The sequence below is a fragment of the Sciurus carolinensis genome, chromosome 12 (assembly GCF_902686445.1).
Source record: "Sciurus carolinensis chromosome 12, mSciCar1.2, whole genome shotgun sequence".
NCBI classification, from domain to species: domain Eukaryota; kingdom Metazoa; phylum Chordata; class Mammalia; order Rodentia; family Sciuridae; genus Sciurus; species Sciurus carolinensis.
The window spans coordinates 72,099,477-72,124,175 of NC_062224.1; positions in this window are offsets into that span (position 1 = coordinate 72,099,477).

Consider the following 24,699-nt stretch of genomic DNA (forward strand, 5'->3'; position numbering starts at 1 on the left):
TGATCACTACACGGTGTATGCATATATTGAATTAAAATACTTTACCCCATAAATAAGTACAAATATTATGACAATTAAACAATTTAAAAGAGAAATAAATAGAATAAGTAGTCTTTGAGTAACTTGATTTCTGGATTCGAAAAATTGGGGTTAAACCCTGGAAAGTTTAAACCAGTGTAGAGAAGATAGCACAAATAAGAATTGAAAACAGGATAAAGGAGTGCAATTAATGAGGCCAATTTAAATGGACTTTTGTCAAATAGCCAGAGTAAAAGAATACTCAAATAAATCAACTGGCCTCACTTTTATCAGAGACTGACACCAAATGAGAGCATTGAACTGGACATCAGTCAGTCCCTGACAGACAGAATCCATCTTGTTTTTCCCTTCCTAAAATGGTACTCAGACATAGTCCAGCACTTGAATAGTCTTCCTCATTTCACTTGAACCAATCAATATTTATTCATCTCTTTACAACAGAGCTCAAAATATTACCCACAGGTGCTTAAATATTAACTTAAACTCATGCCTAATCTCCTACCTCAGAGGTGTGTGTGTGTGTGTGTGTGTGTGTGTGTGTGTATTGTGTAGACAAAGTAATTGGAAAAATGACTGTTTGGAGGGTTTAAGATGTTGTTTGTGTGGGTACCAACATATTCAGCAGTGGTAAGGTCATAGGGAAGATTCCAAAACAATACTCCTTTCTATCTCTTACTCCCTATGTCAAACCAAATACTAGCAGTTCTGGTTAGTCCAAAATATCTGTTTGACTGTTCCAATGAAGTAGTCTTCTTTCCTCTGAAATCTTATAACACTTGTCAAATGTAAAACTCATGATGGATTCAACATACATAACATACTAAGCTGCAGCCTGTTTGTTGGTGCTCCATGTGTTCATGTGATTTACCATCTCAATGAAACTGTGAGCTACTCAAAGCTTGGAATGAAGGCTTAGACCTCATTGTCTCCCTACCTAACAGAGATCTAGGGACACACAGGGTTTTTGATTGAGTAATTATTGTTAATTATTCAACATACTTATTTAATTATGAATAATACAATGAATTAACAGTTAATAATTAATTTACTCTACAAATGTTAAAAAATGATCTACTTGCTATGTGCTCAATAGTATTACAAGTGACAGGGATTCAAAACAAAGAGTGCCTTGGTCCTCATGTGGTATGTATTCTACTCAGAATGAAAGGCGATCAACAAATAATGAAGCAAGTAAATAAAATAATGCCAGATTGTGATAAAGGTATGAAGACAAATAAAGCTGGATGAGGAAATAGAAAAAAATTGGGCTATTCTAGAGAGATCACTAGAGGTGATCTCTTTCATATTGAACCATCTCTTATTTATTCAAACCTAAAATCACTAGAGATCACTAGAGGTGAGCTGCAAATTGGTATAAGTGAAGCAAACACCATGTGAATATCAACATCTAGGCATAATCTTTCAAGCACTTGATAGTGCTTGGTTTATGTAAGGAACAGCAAGAAGACTCTGGTAGCTAGAGGAGAATAAGTATAAAAGAAACCATTAGGCTAATATTTATGAAATCAAATACTTGTTTTGATATCATTTTGGAAAAAACCTCAGAAAACTTTGTTTCAAGAAGTTTCTTACTCTTTTGTGTTTATTATATATGCTTTTTGTCCTCATCAATTTTTCTTGTGCTTTGGTTCCAATCTCCTAGTCCTTTGTCTTCTCCCATATTTACTTCTTAAAGCTCCTTTAAATCCAGACAAACCACCTCAACTAAAGAAACACTAGCAGACTAGAATCTCTTTCATACTGACCCATCTCTCAGTGTAAATACATATTTCCAATGGTTGATTTTAAGCTACTAATGTGACCTCACTGGGTACAGAGTCAGAAAGAAGTACGTTCAATTGGCTCTTAAAAGACCTGTGAGAGTAAGCTCAATTATACCACTGACCAGGCTGCACATGGTGTATTCCATTGAGCTATCGCAAAAACATGCCTACAATAAGTTCCCTCAAGAGAGAAGGAATTTATGGCCTTGACTCCTTCTTATTTCCTCCTCCCATTCATCATTTCATCTTATATGAAACTAGCTACCTTGCACTTCTGAGCATATAATTGGGCCCCTTTGACAGCTGCTTAAGAAACTAGATTCTTTCCCAAGGGGTGGTGTTTCATCCCATCTGTAAAGGAGAGAAATCAGAAACTGGCTGTTTAGTTGTTAAGGCTCAGTTTGCCAGAGATTGAGGTCAAAGTGAGAACTCAGGTAGAGCAAATAGCTGAGGTTCTAGAAGATAGTGAGCCTGAGAGACTCTGAGTAAATAATATGTGAATAAAGTTATGCTTTGGTTGCTGGTGGGACTGCAAATTGGTGTGGCCACTCTGGAAAGCAGTGTGGAGATTCCTCAGAAATTTTGGAATGGAACCACCATTTGACCCAGCTATCCCACTCCTTGGTTTATATCCAAAGGACTTAAAATCAGCATAGTACACTGAAGTGGCCACATCAGTGTTTACAGTGGCCCAATTCATAAAAGTTAAGTTATGAAACCAACCTAGATGCCCTTCAACAGATGAATGGATAAAGAAAATGTGGTACATATACACAATGGAATATTACTCAGTCATTAAGAAGAATGAAATTATAGTATTTGTTGGTGAATGGATGGAGCTGGAGACTCATGCCAATCCCTAAAAACTCAAAGGCCTAAGGTTCTCTCTGATATGTGGATGCTGACTTAAAATGGGCAGGGGAGTGTGAGGAAAGGAGAGAGGGTTCACTGGATTAGACAGGGGTCAGTGTGTGGAAGGGAGGGGTGATGAGAATGGGAAAGACGATAGAATGAATCGGACAGAAGTTTCCCACGTTCATGCAAGAATACATGACCAATGTAATTCCATATCATATACAACCACAAAAATGGGAAGTTATACTCCATGTATGTATGATATGTCAAAATACATTCTATTGTCATGTATAACTAAAAAGAACAAATTAAAAATTAAAATAAAATAAAGTTATGCTTTGGGCCACTGGAACACACTTACACCCTTTTAGTCTATGTCCAGTTCCTGTACTTCAATATTGAGTCTCCATTGCGTGTGTGTGTGTGTGTGTGTGTGTGTGTGTGTGTGTGTATAAGGCCCTTTATTTCTTCCTGAGAGGAGAGTCACAATCCCAGTTAGTTTATTAGTTTCCATCACGACAATAAACCATCTCAAACTCCTGAAAGACCTAAAGCCTGTTGGGGTGACCTGGACCTTTTTCCACAAAAAGTCTGAAAAGGTAGTTACCCTTCTTTTTTTGTGATGCACTTGCTATAATTGTCTATAACAGTATTACTAGGCCTGGAAATTAAAAAAAAAAAAAAAGATTTTCCTGGGATCTAGACATGCTCCCATCTAAATGCATTGAGGAGTAGCAGACCGAGCTTCCCACGGTAATCAGGGTCAAGTACTCTTCGTGATAATCAGTGACAACGATGCTAGCAACTCCTGCTGGTGTGCTGGTATGAGAGAGCCAAAGTGGCCAAGTGCTAGTCAAACTTCCAGTTTAGAGCCATTCTGAGTGCTTCCTCTGAGGGCGATGTTCCATTTCTGGAAACCAGGACTGTAGCTTGGTAGAGCCTAAGACTACAGGTGTGTTTAGGATGTGATGGTGAGAAGAGTCATTCCAATTGCCATTCTTTGGGTCCCAAACTCATCTATTCTAATTGTGGAGATACAACTCCACATGTCATCCTTTGGTTCAAAGCTCACTGAAAGACAACACCCACCCCGCCAAGATGTCTCCCAGCTGCATATTTACCTAAGCCTTTCACAGCTGTTTTTGAATAATGGGATACCTGGTAAAACCAGTGGATCTTATGATCATGAGCCCACTGTCACCTCTTGGCTTCAGAAACAGTCCTTTAATCTGAGTCTATATTCTGTGGTTTATCACATCAATGTTTAAGGTATTTTGTAAACCCTTAGATTCTTTAAGAACTAAGAGAAGGGAAGGAAAACACATAATTCCTTACAAATCAATTTGAGTATGAATGAATTTTAGCCTTTTCAAAGTAGAAGGACCTGTTGGAATTGACCTACTACCAGATGGCTGGTTAGTCAGTGGTATATTATTAGGGGCTTAGCGCCATAGTATACCATTAGCTTATTGGGAACTGAGCACCAAGGAGAATGTACTTGACCATGTTTCTATTTATTGCCTGGTTCCCCTAAGTCTCTACTCTAACAAAGGACCACAGTGGAACTGCAGATATGATGGGGTTGAGAATAGTTTAGTCTCCTCCATTGAAAGTACTTAAAATATTTGGGCATTCCTCTTTGCCTAGACTTGTCAGTAAATGGCTACAGGTCCCACTGAGGAAAAAATAATAATTTAAATATATTTATTGCTTATGCTTGTGCTGGCATCTAAAAACTTCTTCTGGGGAGCTGGACCTTCTCTTCAATCAATGGACTCCATGAGTTAAATTTGGAAAATGGATGAGACAACAGGATTTTCCTATGCAGTGACATTAGCCCTCTGCTTAGCTCTTGAATTTGTTGTTACACAAACTTAGTAACACCTTGTGAGCTGTCTTTCTGCTCTCCCCCTAGGACTGCCATAGTTCCTGTATATCAGGCACTCTGACCTGGATACTATTTTAGTAATTGCATGTAGTCTCTCAGGAATAACAGTTGCCAGCTGGCCTCTGCCATTCTACTATGTCATTTAGCATTGTGGATATTAATGGGCTCATTTTATCATGGACTTGGCCTATAGAGAATAATCACAAGTGAGCTTTTCAAAAATACTGGTATCCTCATCCCTCCACAAGTGGTACATTCTCTACTAACTCTCAGAGAATGTAGGTGGTGAACTCTCAGGTCATACATACTTATCCAACATGCCCACTTCCCCAATACTCCAGCCTCACTTCCATGTTAACAAAGGAAGTTCTGGCATCTCCAGTTCACTGGATGAGACACCAGGATTTTCCTTTGTGGTTACATTAGTCTTCTGTTTAACTCTATTATAGGCCATCTTCGAGGTAAGGCTTCAAGGAGCTTTCTTGGTAAACCATCAGGTCTAGTGCCAGTGTCTTTTCAAGACATTGAACCCTGAAACCTAGTTGAGTGCCCTCATGTCAGTGAATTCTTTCTCACTTAGCCTTATTATTCTTCCCTCCTCTCTCTGATCTAACCCTCAAGATACAGTCCTCTACTTTTCACATGTGTTCCTTTGATTCCTATAATTCCTTTGGCATGTAGACTATTTCTTCCCAGAAAAGAGCCTGGACTTTCTTGCTTGGGGATGCTGAGACATGACTGTTCATCAACTTAGAGGAAATAATGGATAGTGTGGGTGGATCTTGAATATCATAACATCAAATCACAAGGAAACTACTTCAAGTGAGGCCATCGCATGGTCTTCAGGAAAAGGGAGGCTATTTTTTTTTTTCCAACAAAAAGAAAGTCTGCTTCTGTTGGCAGGATGATTAAGGGAATCTTGGGACTCAATATTCTCAGGCTTGTCTAAATGTTTTCATATGAGGTCTTAGGGTCTTATTTTTTCTCTATAAGAGACAAGGCTTTGTCATAGGAGACCTGTCAAGACTGTTTGCATTTAGTCTTCTGTAATTCTCCCACTTTAGAAATCAGATCTGTCCCATAGCTGATTGAGACCCTTGTCTCTGAAATTTTTCATGAAGACTTTGTGGATTTTAAAGTGTGCCTTAGGTTATCAGCTAACTACCTTGAACTTGTTATTTTATTTATTTTATTTTTGTAGACACAATACCTTTATTTTATTTATTTATTTTTTTGTGGTGCTGAGGATAGAAACCAGTGCCTCATGCTTGCTAAGCAAGTGCTCTTTCACTGAGCTACAATGCCAGCCCTATTTTATTTATTTATTTTACAAGTTTCCAACTCCATCAAAACCTTGCCCTCCCTGGTCTTTTTAATTTCAACTCCTCCCATAACATTAATTGCCTTAGTGAATTGATTTCCCAGTACCTTCTCTTCTATATATACTGATCTCAGCTGACCCCAGAGTGTTTATTGTGATGCTGGTGCTTACCAGGATTAATCCCACCCACCACTTACACTGGATTCCCTACTGCTTTCAGACAAGCTGGAAATCTCACTCTAAAGTCCCTCCTCTAGGTGGACTTTTGAAAATCTAGTAGCAATTATCTTTGACTTGGCTTCTTAGAAAGCAGAGACTAAGACAAGTATCAAGTTTTGCTGCTTTACAGTGGAGATGAAATCCAGGGTGTTGGAGGGAGGGGGCCATGAGATAGGGAAATAAGGGAACCAGATGGAGTGGCAGGTTACTGTGCAGTCAGAACTTCCAGAAGGGCTGCAAAGAAACAGCCAATCAAATGGAACCATAAAATATTCATACTCAGTGGGATCAAGTCAGACATTAATAGCTTGAGGTCAAGTCTTGCCATCAAATGAGTTCAGTTTAGGTCAAGTTTTGCTCTCTAAGAAGTTATGAAAAAAAAATAAACTTCCAGTTTTAGATTTTGACATTGTAGATAATGGGTAGTGGGCCTGCACTTCTCTCACAGCACTTATCTCATTTAGTATTTTAAATGAGTATTTTGTAGCTTATATTCTAAAATAGTTTACCTGATCTTCCCTACTGTAGTGAAGACGCTGACATATGTTTGTATCTTCAACATAGAGTAATATGAAATACAGCAGACCCTCAGTAAATGTTTTTAGAAATTTATTGAAAATAATCCTGAAATGATAATCATATCAATAAATATGACCACTTGTGATTCTATTATATGCTCAGCACTATGTGTGAAGTCTATATTAGTTTTCTGATGATACCATAACAAAATACCATAAACTGGTTGATTTAAACAACAAAAATTTATTTGTCACAGCACTGGAGACTGGAGTTCTCAGATCAAGTTGTCAGCAGGTTTGGTTTCTTCTGACACCTCTCCCTTTGGCTTGCAGATAGCTAACTTATGCTTACTGTGTTCTCATGTGGTCTGTCCTCTGTGTTTGTGTAGCTGTATGTCCAAAAGCTCCTCTTCTGGTAAGAAAAAGGTCATATCGAATTAGGGCCCTACTCTGAAGACATCATTTAAAGACTTTATATCCAAATGCATTCTGAATTACAGGGGGTTAGGACTTCAACATATGAAGTGGGGAGGGGGGACGGGTGACACAATTCACTTCAGAACAGTGTCTTAAGTTGTATTCTAAAATCCCATTGTCATAAAATAATTTTCTAGAAAACTCAAAATTCCTAACCAGTTCATTTATTTTGGCTTCTCTTTCATTCAAAATAAGTTCATTCATAAATAGTCTAAATAGTTCTTAATTGGACTTATAGTGTATATTTTTTTAAAACACCAGATGGTGCATCCTGCCTAGTTCTTGATCATTTTCCCTTGAATTCTCTGGGTGCATGCTTGTTCAAATGCAGTGAGTCTGGGTCAGTGTGAGCACATGGTTTTTCTAACATCTGGGTGTTATAAAGTCATGACTGAGGGATCCCACAGATGATGGTCCCAGGTGTTCCTGAAGCATTCGTTCCTGTGCAGTTTTCCCTAGATAGGCAAGTACTGCTCCTGGTGTTCACGTATGTTAAGAGAAGAATCAAGTCAATTACCTGCATAATTACAGTGTGAATGAGTCCTTCTTTTACTTATCTATTCCAGGAAGATATTTGAGGGCAGGACCCTTTTATAAGATGGCTGAAAAACTTTTCCTATTCCTCACTTTGCTTGGGATACAGACACGTTTTCTATATCCATGATTCTCAACATGAGGCAATTTTGCCTCCTGTCCCTGGCCCCAGGTATATTTAACAGTGTCTGGAGACATTTTTGATTGACACAACTTGAGGATGTAACTGGAATCTAACAGATAGAGGCTGGGGATGCTGTTAAACATCCTATTATAATGCACAGGACAGTCCCAATTGTAACACAATGTTTTCCAGTCTAAACAGCCAGTATCATCGAGGTTAAGAAACTAAACCTTGTTCTATCCATATCTGTATCTGTGATGGTTACACCCAGGAATTTGTTGGGAGAATTGTGGCTAGTTGATAGGGTTAATGACCTTCTTCTGATCATTGCTATTGAAGTTATAAAACAAAATCACTCCTGCAAAATGGAAAGGAGAGAAAATCTAAACTCTCTAAATTGAAGTAGGACGGCGAATGCATGTAGGAAACCCAGGCAAAACTTGCCATTGTGATTTTGTTTTTAATAACTAAATCACACATTTGAATCATAGCACAGCACTACAAACATCAATCACCTCTTTGGTCAGACTTTGGTCAGATTTCAAGCTTTTCTGTTCTACAAAGACTTCATGTTATGTACCTGAATTCTGTACCTTCAAAATCTTAATCTTGAAAAGAAACTACCATTTCAAGAAAATTACACATTGCGCAGAGCAATAATTAAGATAACTGCATTTTTAAAAAAAAAGTCGAAGAGCCAAGTAGAAAGTCCAGAAGTTTTCGTAAGATATTAATTTCCCCTTAATGAAATAGGAAAGTATTGTTTTGCCCATTGCCCATCTTTCCTGTCATAAGAAATGTAGCTGTGTGTAAGAGAAAACTAATAGTGCTTAGTGACTTCCAGCTTCACAGAAATCAAAGTCAACCAGAAATATGCTTTTGAGTCCTGCCTCATATCACTGTGAAAACAGCCCCTGGTAGAGGAAAACAGTAAGTTTGATATTTTCCTTCAGGGTTTCCAAATTTGTCAGAAAATAAGCATGGTCAGATGTGCTTTTTTCCAATGTAAGTTGGGTAGGTGTGCTTATTTCAAAACAAGCTCTCTAGTTGATTCTCTAAAAAAAAAATTAGTTGTAGATGGACTCAACACCTTTATCTCATTTATTTATTTTTATGTGGTGCTGAGGATCAAACCCAGTGCTTCTCATGTGCTAGGCAAGTGCTCCACCACTGAGCTACAAACCTAACTCTCCAGCTGATACTTGATGCTTATAGGAATGTTGGAAAATATTATCCTAGAACATGACTCCACAAACTATTACCCATGGGCCAAAACTGGCTTGCAACTTGTTTTTGTAAATAAAGTCTTATTGGAACACAGTCATATCCATTATTTTACTTATTATCTATCACAACCATCATGTTATAACAGCAAACTTGAGTACTTGCACGTTAACAGCAAAGCCGAAATGTTTAGTCTTGGACCATTTATAGAAAAAGTTTGTTTTGACCCTCTGCTTTGGGTAGGGGTAAAGTGGATAGGCAGATATGAGCAAAATAGACTGTTCCCTGTCTAAAACTGCAATATAGCACTTGCTCCAAATCAAGAACAATCACTGGAAATCAAGCACTTTCAAGGAATTCTTTGCTTCTTCAATTAATCAAGCCTTATTGAGTCCAAAAATGCATTTGGAAATATTTTAAAATGTGAAGACCCAATTTCTTTAGAAAAATTGCCAAAGATAACATATGTAAGTCAATTAAAGCAAAATTCTGTGCTAAACTGTATGGTACTGACTAGAAAATCAGAAATTCGAAGAAGAGATGAGTTCAGATAGAATTAGTCTGGGCAACAGGAGATAAGGAAGGTGCTGAGGTTAAGTGTGAGATTATGCTGGGCCTGGAAGAAGTAGTAAAAACATACTCAACTGGTTGACTGATTGATTGACTAATTTATTGATTGATACGTTTCAGGAGAGTTTGCATCTTGATGAGCAATGGGAAATAAAATTGGATACTGAATTCATTATCTACTGCTGCATAAGAAATTACTCCAAAACTTAGTGGCTTTAAACAACAAATATTTGTTATCTCCTGTTTTCTGAGGACCCTGAATGTTCAAACAGCTTAATTAGGTGGTTCCAGTTTAGGGTTTCACAGAGGGTGAAGAGATAGGCTAAGATTGCAGTCAAATGAAGGATTGACTGGGGCTAGAAAGTCCACCTCTCAAATGGCTTAGTCACATGAGTGGAAGCTGGAAGCCTCAGTCCCTAGCTGACTACAGTCAGAAGAGTTTGTTCTTTAATGCAAAGACCTCTTCATAGGGTACCTGAGTGTCTTCATGACATGGGAAGTAACTCTCTGCAGGCAAAGTGTTATGGATTGGATCTTAAATGTCCCCCCAAAGGTTCATGTATTGAAAGCTTGGTCCCCAAGGTAGCAATGTTCAGAGGTAGGGCATTTAGAGGCAGTTGGATCATGAGGAATCTGACCAAATCAATGAATTAATCCATTTATAGCTTAATGGGCTTGCAGGGAGGGCTTTGTTATGAAAGCGAGCTCTCCTCTTTGCTTTTAGGCTGCTATGAGGTGAGCAGCTTTGCTCTATCATGAGCTTCCTGCCATGATGTTGCACCTCACCACAGACCCAGGACAATAGAGCCAAGTGACCACAGATGGAAACTTCTGAAACTATGAACTGAAAGAAATCTTTCCTCCTTATAAGTTTCATTTCTCAGGTATTTTGTCACAGCAATGGAAAGCTAACAAACAGGGACTAAAAGGGGAGAGAAAGCAAAAAAAAAAAAAGTTGTAATGCTTTTCTGTGATCTAAGACAGATCTGTCATCACATCTTCCATACTCTATTTGTTAAAAGTGAGTCAGGGTGCTGGGGAGATAGCTCATTGGGTAGAGTGCTCACCTCACAAGCACTAAGGCCCTGAGTTCAATCCCCAGCACCGCAAAAAAAAAAAAAAAAAAAAAAAAAAGTGAGTCAGGAATCCAGATAGCCTGATTCCTTTCCAGGAGATGGGAATTAGGCACCTATTTTTTAAGGGGGTGGGGGTATTAAAGAATTTATGGGAATATTTTAAAACCAACATAAATACTGGTATTAGACGTAAGTCAAGTAAGAATCTGAGTCTATACTGAAGAATTGATGTTTTCTCTAGATTCATGACATGTGACTTGCTTCTACCTGTGAAACCCCAAAGCCATCATTCATCATTAATCATTATCTCTCTTGTATTCTACAACTGGGCTTATCAAAAACCAGCAGAAGAATGTTTTCTCTTGATGTACACAGGATAAAGACAGTGGCTCCTACAGTCTCCTCTCTGTGTATGCCTTTCTTCTATCAGAGGAAAATCATGGCCATGTGGGGGAGAGTACAAAACGTAAGTTTTTTTCCTTTCATTGCTCTAGGGAGTATATTTCTAAACCATGCCAAAAAGTCAGAATCTTAATGTTAAAATACTGTTAAAAAAAATAGAAACCTCAGGCTCTGAAGTCATTTCTAACAAAAAGTATGAAATCATTCTTATAGGTCTTTAATAGTAAATTTTATTTGTAAGTAAAATTGTGAGTTGAACAAGTTTGCTTAACTTTAGTTTCACTTGTGGTATTGGCCTAGTGTGTATATAGTTGTGTCTTTATTCTTACATACAGAATTTTTAAAATGTTATTCATTCATGTGTGCTTAATATGATAAGCTTCTGGTGATAAAGCATGGGTGTAGGCCAATTTTACCACATTTTACAGACAGCTTTAAGAGTAGCCTTATCCAATTTAATCAATCATTCCTTAATTCCATTATACCTGCCTCCTTCTCTGGTTTTGGTCCTAAAGTACCCCCTCACCATTCTTGAACCATAAGCATGACAAACAGAAGCCTCAAATGACAAGCCCCTCAGGGAGACTTAATGTTATTAAAAAAAAACAAAAAAAAAAACCCATACTTTCCTATCTCAAGCACATATAAAAATGAACTCTGTTCTGAGAAATACCCCTGGAAGATACTTCAAGACTTTCCTGGGGTTGATGCCATTCTTGATGCCCTAAAGCTATTTCTGTGGTCCTAGGCCAATAAGTACCTCCTGTTCCTCTAGCCACAGTTAGGAATGACCATGTGACCCTACTTGGGTCCCTGTTCAGGAGTCAGGACCTGGACTCTTTTTTCAACTATTGATGGAAAAAGCCTTCCCTACTTTCCTTGAAAGTGTTTTGCTGTTGCATGGAACACCTTGCTTCCACATAGAGATTAAGGATGAAGTTGATCTTGGGGGAAGAACAGAAGGAACCAGAGTAGATAGAAACATCGAATGAGCCTCTGCATTAAGACTTCCTCAAAGCCAGGACTGCGTGTCTGTCACTTGAATACAAAACATCCTAATTGATAAAATATTTGTATATTTGATTTAATTAACCTTTTCAGTGTTGTTATTTGTGTATTATCTTGTTTCAAAACTCTTTGTGTACAGACAGGACAAATTATACCACTGGGCACTGACTGGACTATTTCTCAGGACTGCAGTTCAAGTAAATATTTTTTAGTTGGCTTATTTCCTTTTTATATGTGCTTGTGATGGGAGAGTATGGTTTAGTTTGTTTTTTTTTTTTTTTTTTTTTAACATTAAGTCTCCCTGAGGGGCTGAGGGGCTTGTCATTTGAGGCTTCTGTTTGTCATGCTTATGGTTCAAGGCAAAAACACTCACTAAATTCAATCTTTGAATTAAGCTGTAACCAAGCTTGTATATTCATTAGAGGAGAAAAATTCTCCTCGAAGAAGTTCAAATTGTTTATTGATTTTCATTTCTGTGTTCAAAGGAAGCCTGAGTAAGTCTGTCTCAGCACAGTCCCCGTGGGCTAAACGGCCAACAAGTGCATCGCATTTAAACCCAACTGAGCAGCTACCAACCACAATGGGAGGATTCTTCTAAAACTATATTAATAAATGGCGAGAGGATGAGATTTCCAGTTCAATAAAGCTGATTCTTAATGAGAAATAATAAATTTGCCACCACTGGCGATAAATGACAATTTGGCAAAAAACTTGAGGAAAAAAAATGAAAATCAAAAGTAAGGAAAGGAGAAAGTACATTTAAATGGCCCCTATTGCCTATGTCTGGGGTAGGGAGAGAGCTTTTTTAAAAAAAACCCTGTCTCCCTTAACTGTGATGATTTCATTATATTGGCGGATACTCCATTCCCCATCATGGGGAGAGTGAATCTAAGGGTTCATGAAGACACAACCATGGTGTTCTATTTGTTAACTATCACAGGTATCTTATAGGGATATGAATTGGCTCTGAGGCATCTCTGAAAGAGGGAGATACCAGTTCACAAAACTATGAATATTTTATGCATCTTTTTAAAATTTTAAAAATTTTAAATTTTTTCTACAGACTGCATTTTTGATTCATTGTACACAAATGGGGTACATCATTTCCTTTCTATGGTTGTGCACAATGTAGATTCATACCATTTGTGTACTCATACATGTACATAGAGTAATGATGTCTGTCTCGTTTTACCATTTTCATACCCCCTCATTTCCCTCTATGTAATCTAAAGTTCCTCCATTCTTCTCTCACCCCTCACCCCCTAACCCCCACCTCCATTAAATATCATCATCCACTTATCAGGGAAAACATTCACTCTTTGGTTTTTTGGGATTAGCTTATTTCACTTAGCATGATATTCTCCAATTCCATCCATTTATGTGCAAATGCCATAATATTATTCTTCTTTATGGCTGAATACTGTTCCTTTGTGTATATACCACAGTTTCTTTCTCCATTCATCTATTGAAGGGCATCTAGATTGGTTCCACAATCCAGCTATTGTGAATTGAGCTGCTAAAAACATTGATGTGACTGTGTTAGTATAGTATGCTAATTTTAAGTCCTTTGGATATAAACCGAGGAGTGGGATTAGTAGGTCAAAAGGTGGGTCCATTCCAAGTCTTCTGAGGATTCTCCACACTGCTTTCCAGAATGTCTGCACCAATTTGCAACTCTACCAGCAATGAGAAGACGAAGTAGACCAGAATCTTCATCATGTTGGCTTAGGATCAGACTTCTTTAACAAGACTCCCAAAGCACAAGAAATCAAAGCAAAAATCAATAAATGGGATGGATTCAAACTAAAAAGCTTTTACTCAGCAAAGGATACAATCAATAATGTGAAAAGAGAGCCTACAGAGTGGGAGAAAATCTTTTCCACACGCACTTCAGATAGAGAACTAATCTCCAAAATTTGTAAAGAACTTACAAAACTTTACACCAAAAATACAAATAACCCAATCAATAAATGGGCCAAGGAACTGAACAGACACTTTACAGAAGAAGACATACAGGCAATTAATAAATATATGAAAAAGTGTTCAACATCTCTAGGAATTAGAGAAATGCAAATTAAAACAACACTAAGATTTCATCTATTTTATGCATCTTGAAGCAAAATCTAAAAATGAGCTTTTAAAAGTGGATGGGATTTTATAGCTTTGTTTTTTTTCCCCCTGTACTAAGGATTGAACTCAGCGATGCTGTACCACAAGCTATCTCTCTAGCCCTTTTTTATTTGTTTATTTAGAGACAAGGTCTTGCTAAGTGACCCAGGCTGGCCTTGAATCTGTGAGCCTCCCAAAAAGCTGGGATTATAGGTGTGCACCACCACACCCAGCTTTTTAAGTCTTTTGATAGATGTTCAACATCAAAAAACTCACCATACTCTGATACATGCAGGGCTATTTCATTCTGTTCAGACTGTAAAATATTCTTTTTTGTCTTTCTTTTAAATAACCTTCATTTTAGAAAACAATTTAAACATGTTTTTTCCTCTCAGTACAAAGACAAACTTATGAAGATTTATCTTCTCTAATTTAACGTTATGCCTAAAGATTTTTTCAAAAATATTTCCACAGTTTAGTTTTTCTATTCTCCCTGAAAGACTTGACAATATAATGGATGGGAATCAGTTTTAAAATCAAATCAAGTTTTGAATTAGAAAATTTTGTGAACTTAGTTTTTATCTTTTTTGTGTGAAATAGGAGAGGAAGTTCCTTGCCTATAAACCTCTTGAAGATTGAGTTTTTGCTTCAGTCCTGCCAATGCTATCTATACACCTGGGGGAAATTTCTTCATCTCTCTGTTTAACAGTTTCCTCATCTACAAATGGGATAAATGTTATTTGTTCTGCTTCTGAGGAAGATGGGGGTTGTTCTGGGGATTGAACCCAGGAACATTTAACAACTGAGTCAGTCCTTTTTATTTTGAGATAGGTTTTCACTAAGTTGCTGAGGCTGGCCTTGAACTTGTAATCCTCCTGCTTCAGCCTCCTGAGTTGCTGGGATTACAGGCACGTGCCACAATGCTGGGCCTTCTGAGGGATGTTTGAGGATGAAATAACATTGACAACAATATTTTTGCAAAACTATAATCACATAAATCTATAAAGTTTAATAATAGGAATGATGTTCTATGGAGGCCAGATTGCTAGAAGAATAATTGTTCAGACTTGATGGCAGTGTTATCTGACACAAATAGTGTCTGTTACTCAAGACAGTTACCATCCATAAAAATAATGGTATAGGGAAATCCTCAAGTAAATAAGTGATCCCTTCTAACTATATCAATAAGCAGGAGTTCTTGGAAAGCTACCTGACAGGTCTAAGTCATGTTTCTCCAAAACTTTGAACACTTTAAGACTTGATTCAGTTTTTAAGGTTGAGAAAAGACAAGATTTAATTACAAAATATAAAAATAAGCTCATTAAAATGAATAATCAAACAATCAGAATATTAATCTATACAAAGTTATACAATGTCTAGAAACATATTGGCTTTGATCTGGGTGTTTAGCACTGGAGAATTTGTCCTGGATCTAGGCTCAATTCTGAGCAAAAATTTCATCTCTGTTTATTAACTTCAACAAACTTAAGGTTAAAAAAAAAATCAGACTGTATCCAATAAAGAAATTGAGAGTGAACTGGCTCATGGGAAAGGTAGCAATGTTCAGGGCTATGAATTATCTCAACATCGTGACAGTGGTGAAAATACTCAGGCCGAGAGAGTTCTTTAATTTATCAGTGAGGCTCCATTAAGTTGAATAATTATAATTCTAGCAAGATAATTTTCACCAGTAGTTTTGCATTAAAGGGAATAATTCATTAGTGAAAAACATCATCTGAATGAGAAATGTAATTTTTAGAAAATGCAGTGTAGTATAACAAACTTCAGGCAAAATTTTTGCATTTTAGTGTTAGATCAAGCTCTGGTTTACTGTGCATGCTTACGTAATCTGTTTCCCCTTTGGTGTAGGCACAGCAAACATCCAGATGAGACAAGAATGAGGGCCTTCATCCATGAGTCCCATATGGGTAAGGACTTCAGGAGCATACCTTTCTCTGGTGGTTAGGAGGCTCCCAAAGGATTCCCAAAGGGAAGTGGATGTTTTGGGGTCCTCTGCTCTGCACAGAAACTCTCACATTGAGTCCCTTGCTTAGGCATTTGTCTAAGCCAAGTTTTGTTCCTTCATAGAACTATAGCTAAGTGATTTCCAGGTTATTATCTCACATATGCTGACTGGTTTGTAATCTAACTTTTACTTGTCTTTTTTATTCTACCTCCTATCATATTTAGAAACTGCAATGTACATGAGAACACGCCAAACAGTACTCCTTGGTGACTGTGATATCACTTCCAGGTCCTTTGAAACCCTGGACCTCATGAACATTCTATACCTACTCCTCCTCTTGAGCAATTTCACACCAGACTTCTCAACTCCAATGCCTCATTCTAGTCTATTTCATACTCTCCTTGAGCTCTCTCACTGCTTCTTTTTTACTTCAGAGAGAGAGAGAGAGACCTATTCTTTGGTCCCAGAAATATTTTCCAGTCTGTCTGAACCCTCCTGGCTTCAAGTACTTTGCTGCTCAGTTCGGACCTCCTAATTGATCACCTGGTGTATTTTTTGGTCTGTGTGCATCAGTAGGGCTCTCTAGTCTCTGTTCACTCCTCTGATCTCAACATCAGGCTCTGCTTGCCTTTCTTTGCAGGAAGGATATCAACTCACAGTTCTTTGCAAATATCACATAGTCTGTTTTATGTCCTTGGGAAGATTTGCTTCAGGCATCCTTTTACCTAGGATTCATTCCTTGACACTTTCTCCCAGGACTCTGGCACACTGAGGCGAGAGCCCTTGTCCCCACACACTGTGCTCTCATGACCATCATGATCCTGACCACATGCTAACATTACTATGTTTCCTAGTAAACTACAAGCTTGCTGGAGGACTTTATTTCTTCAATCCTTGACTCCTGCCAAAGTAGCTGGAGTATAAAGATGCTCAGTGAATATTTCTTTTTTTGTGGGGTAGGGTGGGTGTTTGCCAGGGATTGAAACTACTCAGGGGCACTCAACCACTGAGCCACATCTCCAGCCCTATTTTGTATTTCACTTTGAGTCATGGTCTCACTGAGTTGCTTAGTGCCTCACTATTCCTGAGGCTGGCTTTGAACTCTTGATCTCCTGCTTCAGCTTCCCGAGCTCAGTAAATATTTCTTAAAATTAAATACACTAAACTTTTTCCCTTCTTCCATACCTGCTCCTCAAATGTTCCAAGCTGGAGCAATTAAGCAACCAGTTTTCTTCATTCTCATACCATATAGACTCTCAGTGTCTAGACAATGAAGCACATATTAGGCACTCAAATATTTTTGGAATTTCAGTATTTCATCTAAATGTATATTTTTCCAATACTAGGTGGGCTCAAAGCACATTGAATTTTTTTTCTCACACTTGAATAGATTTTTCTCTTCTCTTCTTTGGCGATTACTTCAAAACTCTCCAAGTGTCCTCAAGCTTTTAAATACATCTCCAGCTAATGACCCAGCTTCCCACTTCCTTGGACAAGATGGGACTATCAAATGTATACCTCTTCAATCCCTCTCACTGTGATGTGCTGTGGCTTTGTATCTACACTAGAAATTAAGAATTTTTTTCACAAGAATGCAAATGCCAACATTTTCATCAATTTCATTACTAAGGCTGACTCTAAATCTGTGCCTTCAAATAAGCAAAAATAAGTTTGTCAAAAAAGTTCTTTTGAATTTTTGCTAATAATTATTTGCTTTATTAAATCATCTTGTAATAATCAATGTTATATTTTAACATTTTTATAAATAAATAATTCTTGTAGCCCTCACATGAGGATGACTGATCATGTGACTTACTATAGAAAAATACTTAGGAGAAAAATCATAGAGATTTTTAATCATTCAACACTCTTCTCATTAAGATAAGCAATAATTTCCATTGGAGTTGGGGTCCTAGAAACACTGGGTGATAGTTCCAGAGGATTATTGATCTCACACAGAGTAACCTAGCTAACCCTCTGGCATGGCTGTTTACTCAGAAAACATTCTGATAAAAATGAAAAAATTAAAAATGCATTTGATCTTTTTTCTATATTTAATCTACGTAAATCACAAGTCCAAGTGTTTTATAGTTTCCAGTGAACTTTAATTTACTCCTTCCCATATACACACTGTGCTTTTAGCTCAAGTTCTGTTCTAAACATAGCTTTTAGAAAAACTATAAATAAATACATTTTAACAAAACACTCAAGAGATCAACCAAACTTTCCTTGCGTTAGGATTTCATTGCACCAAATAGTACTTGAAATGCAGGAAATAAGAGTTAAAAATCTTGCTCTAAAGGAAGATTTCATTGCAATATGACTTGTTTCAATGTAATTTAACCTGTTTGTAAACTATAATCAAAACAAATTAAGAGGTGCAACGTATCAACATGCAGAAGCTTTATCGCTTAAATTACAAAAGATTTATTTATGACTTAAAAATTTTAAAGTTAATTTTTTAAGGTATTGAGCTGAGAAATAATGGGTTTAGAACCAATTAAACTAATATTATTGACTTCAAACTAAAAGCTTTTTTATTGTCATTATTTTTGAATTATGTCAATTCAATACATGTTTATTAATTAAGTTAATTGTCTGTATGGAAGAAAAATAGACTTTACATTAATGTCATCATTTATTTCAAAACTTCAATCAGATTTTTCCCCCATACTTGGAATGTATTCTATTGGTTTGCAAACTATTGGTCCAATTTTTCAAGCAAATTCTTTTTATCACAAGGATCATTATCATATGCTCAGATCTAAATAACTGAATAAATTAAAAGATTGGAAAGATTAAATGTGATTTATACTAACAAATATGCTTTTCCTAGACTAGACTATTCTAGTTGAATTGAGTTGAATGATTAAAAGAAAGAAAGTGAACAAGAACTATTTTTTTGGAAAGAGAAATAATGTGCATGGAGGGGTAGAAGCAAGAAAGGGAGAAAGAACTAGGAAAGGTGTGCTGGCAGGTAACACACCTCACATATATAAACGTTCATGAGAGAAAAGCAGATTTTTTAATTAATTAATTAATTATTTTATTTTTACAGACTGAATTTTGATTCATTGTACACAAATGGGGTACAACTTTTCATTTTTATGGTTGTGCACCATATAGATTCATACCATTTGTGTAATCATACTCGTATATAGGGTAATAATGTCTGTCTCAGTCTACCATCTTTCATACCCCTGCTCCCTACTCACTCTCATTTCCCTCTATATAATCTAAAGTTCCTCCATTCTTCTCTTACCCCCCAGCCTCCAACCCCATTATATATCATCATCCACTTATCAGGGAAATCATTCAGCCTTTGGTTTTTTGGGAGAAAAGCAGATTTTCACACATGGAAGTCTATTGTTAAAATTCATGTATTTTACACAATAATCCTTCCAAAAATATTTCCTATGAAGAAAATTAGCTCAGAAAGCCTGGTGATTGAAAATCTGTATATCAACATTCATTCATGCATGCTGCTAGAGAAAAATTCCTCTGAATATGTTCATAAAATGATTGTGACTGGCTTGGTTTTAGCGTGACTCAAGTCATTAAGAATTTGCCAAGTTTTGTGATGCCTTTTGTTTATAATACAATGGGTGATATTTGGATTTCCTGCCTCTTGAGACGAAAGCACTAAGTTAAGTCATATTCACACATGACTGGATACTACCAAATTACTCAGAGGTAGCTGAGATCCAGCCATATGATCAAAGGAAGGGGAAACATTTTTGGAGAAGAGTTGTCGGTCTATACCACACTGAATGCATATGAGCCACCATGCATAATCTGAAAATATGAACTTCAAGGAACTTGCATTCTACTAGGAAGACAGATATAGAAACAGATCATTACAAAACTATACAAAGATGCAATAGGAGAGATGTGTTTTGATAACCATACAGCTCTGGGTCTCCCACTGCCAAGTGTCAGTGTAGAAAGCATATCTCTCTTTGCAAGTGTGACTTTAAAAGCTAGTCTGTGAAGCAAACAGGTTCAAGAGGTTTATGAACTTGACCCAAATTATCTTGGTCAAGACTTTCATGGTAATGTGAGAAAATAGTTTTGTATCTATGAAGCACATTGGATAATAAGGAATCTAAGATTTGATTGTTTAAAACTGGCTTGATTTTTAGATGGCTAAGAAAATGACTTCATTCCAATTCAATACCCCGTGCTGTTTAGAACCTGTCCCCAACCTTCCTTGGTATGCATACTGGTAACAGATCACTTGCTGCAAAGTAATTTCAACTTAAATTCCATTTGGGTGCAATCTTAGAGTTTATGAGAAAAAGGTTCTTGCCAGAGGCCCTATTATAATAGTTTTTACAAAATAGGCTCCTGTTGATCCTTTCATGGGAAACTTGCATTTGATTACTGCCTTTTGAATGGTGTCTGATGTGCCCAGAGTGAGCCCCTGGGTGTCCACATGCTAATAAAGCTTCAAGTTCTGCCCCTAAATCTCACCCTTTGGACTTAAAGCATTTAATAAGCCTTCTATATCAGTTTTTTGAGTTGTGTTCAAGTTTTTTAAAATTCCTGCCCTGAACTGGAGCATATTTGTCTGAAGAACTGGTCCTCTGCCCAGTTCTGCTTCATTCTTCTCTTTCAGAAAACAGATCTTACTACTTCCTTGAGGATCCATTCCAATCTAACAAAACTCCCCAGAAAAATGGTTACAGACCCAAACTCTAGAGATTCTCAATAACAACCCTTCGCCAGATTGGAATCTGGATAGCCACTCTCTGAAGGACCTGTGTTTGTTATACTCTTTTGGAGGAGACAGCAGTAGTACTAACAACCTCAAGCTAGACTTCCCAACCAGAGCCCACTGGGCCCACATATCTTGAACTCTTTCTATTGACTTGCTTTATTTTTTTAGATACCCTCGTAAAAATCCATGAAAATTATAACAAGCATCTATGCTGAAATTGGAACAAAATGTTCTAAACACTGTTCTTTTATCATTTCTTAGACCTGCACAGAAAACCACAGTAGGAAAGAAACTTGGTTATAGATGTCTAACATGGCAAACGTGGTTCAAAAATATTTGAGTCCCTACTATTTTGCCAGCATGGTGCTAGGCAGAAGGGATCTTATAATAAACCAGATACAGAACATATCCTCACACACACACACACACACACACACACACAGAGACACACAAATGCTCATGATCTCATTGGAGAGTTGGGCAAGTGAAAAGGTAGTAACATTACGGAGGCATGCTGTCTGAGGTACATAGATAGAATGTTATGGGGACCTATGAGGGATTCTTAATCCAGTTTTAGGAGTTGATGCAAAACTCTTAATTGGAAATGAAAACCATAATTTGATATTAAATATTAGGGTGATTGATGGTAAAGCAGGAACAAGTAGAGAGAGACTTGTGGCAGGGAGCCACAGAGTACAATACACGAAAAAGAATAGAGATGAATGCAAATATGGTGCATTTATATAACAAAGGTACTTCTTTCTCATTGGATTATAATTGATAGAAATAAGTAGTTAGGTAAGTCCTAGAAGTAGGCTTTACAATTAATTTAAAATACCCACCATAACAATCTCACCTCTAATTTCTCCATACAGGACAGGACTACTCAAAATATTTAATTTCTCTGGCAAATGGACATAAACTCTTGGACTTTCCCTATGACAATTTTTTTTTTTATTTCCAGTGTAGTATCTTAGACTTCATTCCTCTTTTGTCTCTTTGCCTTCTAGGTCTTTAAGTCTATTATGAAAGGAAATATGGAAATCCAAAATGAAATTCGGAAGCATAGCTTGTATTACTACAACACAATAGCAGCAAACAGTCTTGATGGGTGTGTAATAAATACAAATGAGGGTGGAGTAAAGTGTAATTGGCAGATAACAGTGAGGAATGGTGGACTGGGAAATGTCTTCAATAATAGTTTCAGAACACCTGTTGACAGAGAATAAAGGATTTTTTTTTTTATCTAGAGCATTGTATGCATATAGAATATAGGACTCAATTTGTCCCCTACTCCCTTGATTTTCTATTGTCAGTTGCTACTGTCAAATTAACTAGAACATTTCAAGTTAGTCTTAGACAAAATAATAAAATCACCTTTTAGGAATTTACTTCCTTCATAATATTGATATTAGGTAACCAGTGTATTTTTTTTTCCTTTCCCATTTTCCTTTATAAAAGTCTCTCAGATCCTTCATTCCAACCTAAGAACAAAGGTCTGATAATAACTAATTCCCTCATGGGAATTTATATTTTGATGAATAAATGCCTGGTTCCTGAACTTCTGAGCATCAGTTATCAATGAGGTATGAAGGATTTCAGGGAGACACTGCACTTCCTGCCTACCCAGAATCCACATCAATAGATAGGCATCTACTCTGCTCTAACTCTGTGCCTCTGAGAAACTATCCAAAAAGTGTCCTCTTCAGGCAGTAAGGTCATTATATCTGAAAAATGTGGATATAGATGAAAAGTTTGGATCTAGGAAGCTTTTTAACTTAGGAAAGGTGACAGAAGAAGGTAACATAAGAATCTAGCAGGATTAAGGAAGGTAGGAAGGTAGATGGTGCCAGGGACATCTCTGGTAGCAAGTTTTTAGATACCAAAATGAAACTAAGGGATAGGACTGAAGTCAGGAAGAAAGCAGATGCTCAGCAAATGACTAAGTCAGAGATCAGAGCTGTTTTTGGCAACAAGATTGGCAATGTGAACCAAATACTGTCTTGACCTATAAGCCAAATACCCACATCGACAAAGTACCCATAAAAGTGCTGAGGTAATAGTCAACATGCTCCTCGCCTCTTATTGACATTCAAGCCCCCAGGTGCCTGTCCCTTCTATGCATACCTTATTTGTGATCTTGTCCTCACCCTCTGCATTTCAGTCCCCTGTCCCAGACTGGGACTCCCACATTGCTGTCCTTATTTGTTGATCACCTTGGGTATTCCCTTCCCTGGCTAACCCACTGTGAGCCAACCCTCAAGATCTGGAACCCGATCTGACTTTTCTACTTTTAAGGAAAGAACACTGAGACATCAGGATCGTCCCAAGAACCAGAGACCAGACTGAACTTACAAGTGAAGGAATCCAGCAGTCCTCACTTTAGGAAAATAATGTGAATAGCCCGGGCTTAATTACTAGACACACCTCTAAATACAACTTCTCAGAAAACACCCAATGTGTCTAAGATACAATGATAACATTTTGAAGAGGTTTCCCAACATGGATTTATTCTGTTTTTATCACACCATAAAAAGTCATAACTTCTATATTAGCCTGTGTGGATATTTCCCTTTTGGTGTTACCTCTACCTTCAATTTTATGGCTTCTGAGTTCTTTATTAATTTACTCATGTTGTATCTGCCCTCAATCATTGAATTGACTGTGTGTGTGTGTGTATGTACACACATACATACATACACACACACACACACACACACACATATATCCTAGTATATATATCTAACATTTCAGTCTTTTTCAGAGCAAAATTAATTTGATTATCCATATTACAATCTCATATAGACAATCAAATCATATTTTTAAACTCTTGTTTTGAACTGTTATTATTAACCATGTGCTAAGCACCTATGTAATTTTGATTTTCAGTTGCTTTTCCATAACATCTGGGAGCATGATCCCTTCATTCTCTACGTCAATGATGAAAATCTTCACAAAAGAAACAATGGATCTAAGATCCATTCCTCAAGAAGCCCTCTCATCTCTACTCGGTAAGTCAGCTCACATTTGTATATTTCCATTAGTGGGAAATATTTCCATTCCCATGAAGATTCTAATCTGAAAAGCTGCTTTTATAGTATGTGACTGGCAAGTTGACTTGCTGGAGAGCATTCTAATCAGTCAGGTTGAAAGCCTTCCATAAACGAGACGACTGTCACCAAGGTTCCTTTTCTCCTGTCCCAGTGGCAATAAAAAAGAACAAATAAAAAGAGAAAACCATAATTGATCTGGTAATTGAGCCATGAAAATATACTATAAAAAATGGAAAGCTAAAGGAAAGCCACAGAAAAGGTGGCATTCCCAATAATTCAACAAGCATCTGAGGAAGACGCCACTTTGTCCTGGCGTGTGTATCTGAAAACAAGTGGTTTTGTTTTGGTGGTGGTTGTGGTTGTTTTTCTCACTTTTCAACATTAAAGGAATGTCAGCCACACTTGGGAGAGGAACAAGATTCACTTAGGGATTTCCTCTCTTCACTAGTAGCATGTGAAGACATTTCTGAAAAGACTGTCATTTCATTCAGAGCCTCATTAATCTGACCCTTTGTCCTCATATCAGTTGAACAAAGGAAAACTTTTTTTATTGTTACTGGCTGAAAATATGATAATCTGACATTTTCTTTCCTTCCCTTGCCCCCAAGTCTTTGGGACTTTTGTTATTGTTTTTGTTTTTTTACTTAATCCATTATTAATGGAAACTTATTAACAATTTATATTGTGATATCATTCTGCAATTATGACACATCCTCACATAAGGAGCATTTCTCTGCCATACACTGCAAAAGAAGAAATAAAAGAAAACTCACTAAGCTGGACAATTGATACCATCCTTGTTGAGGAAAAAA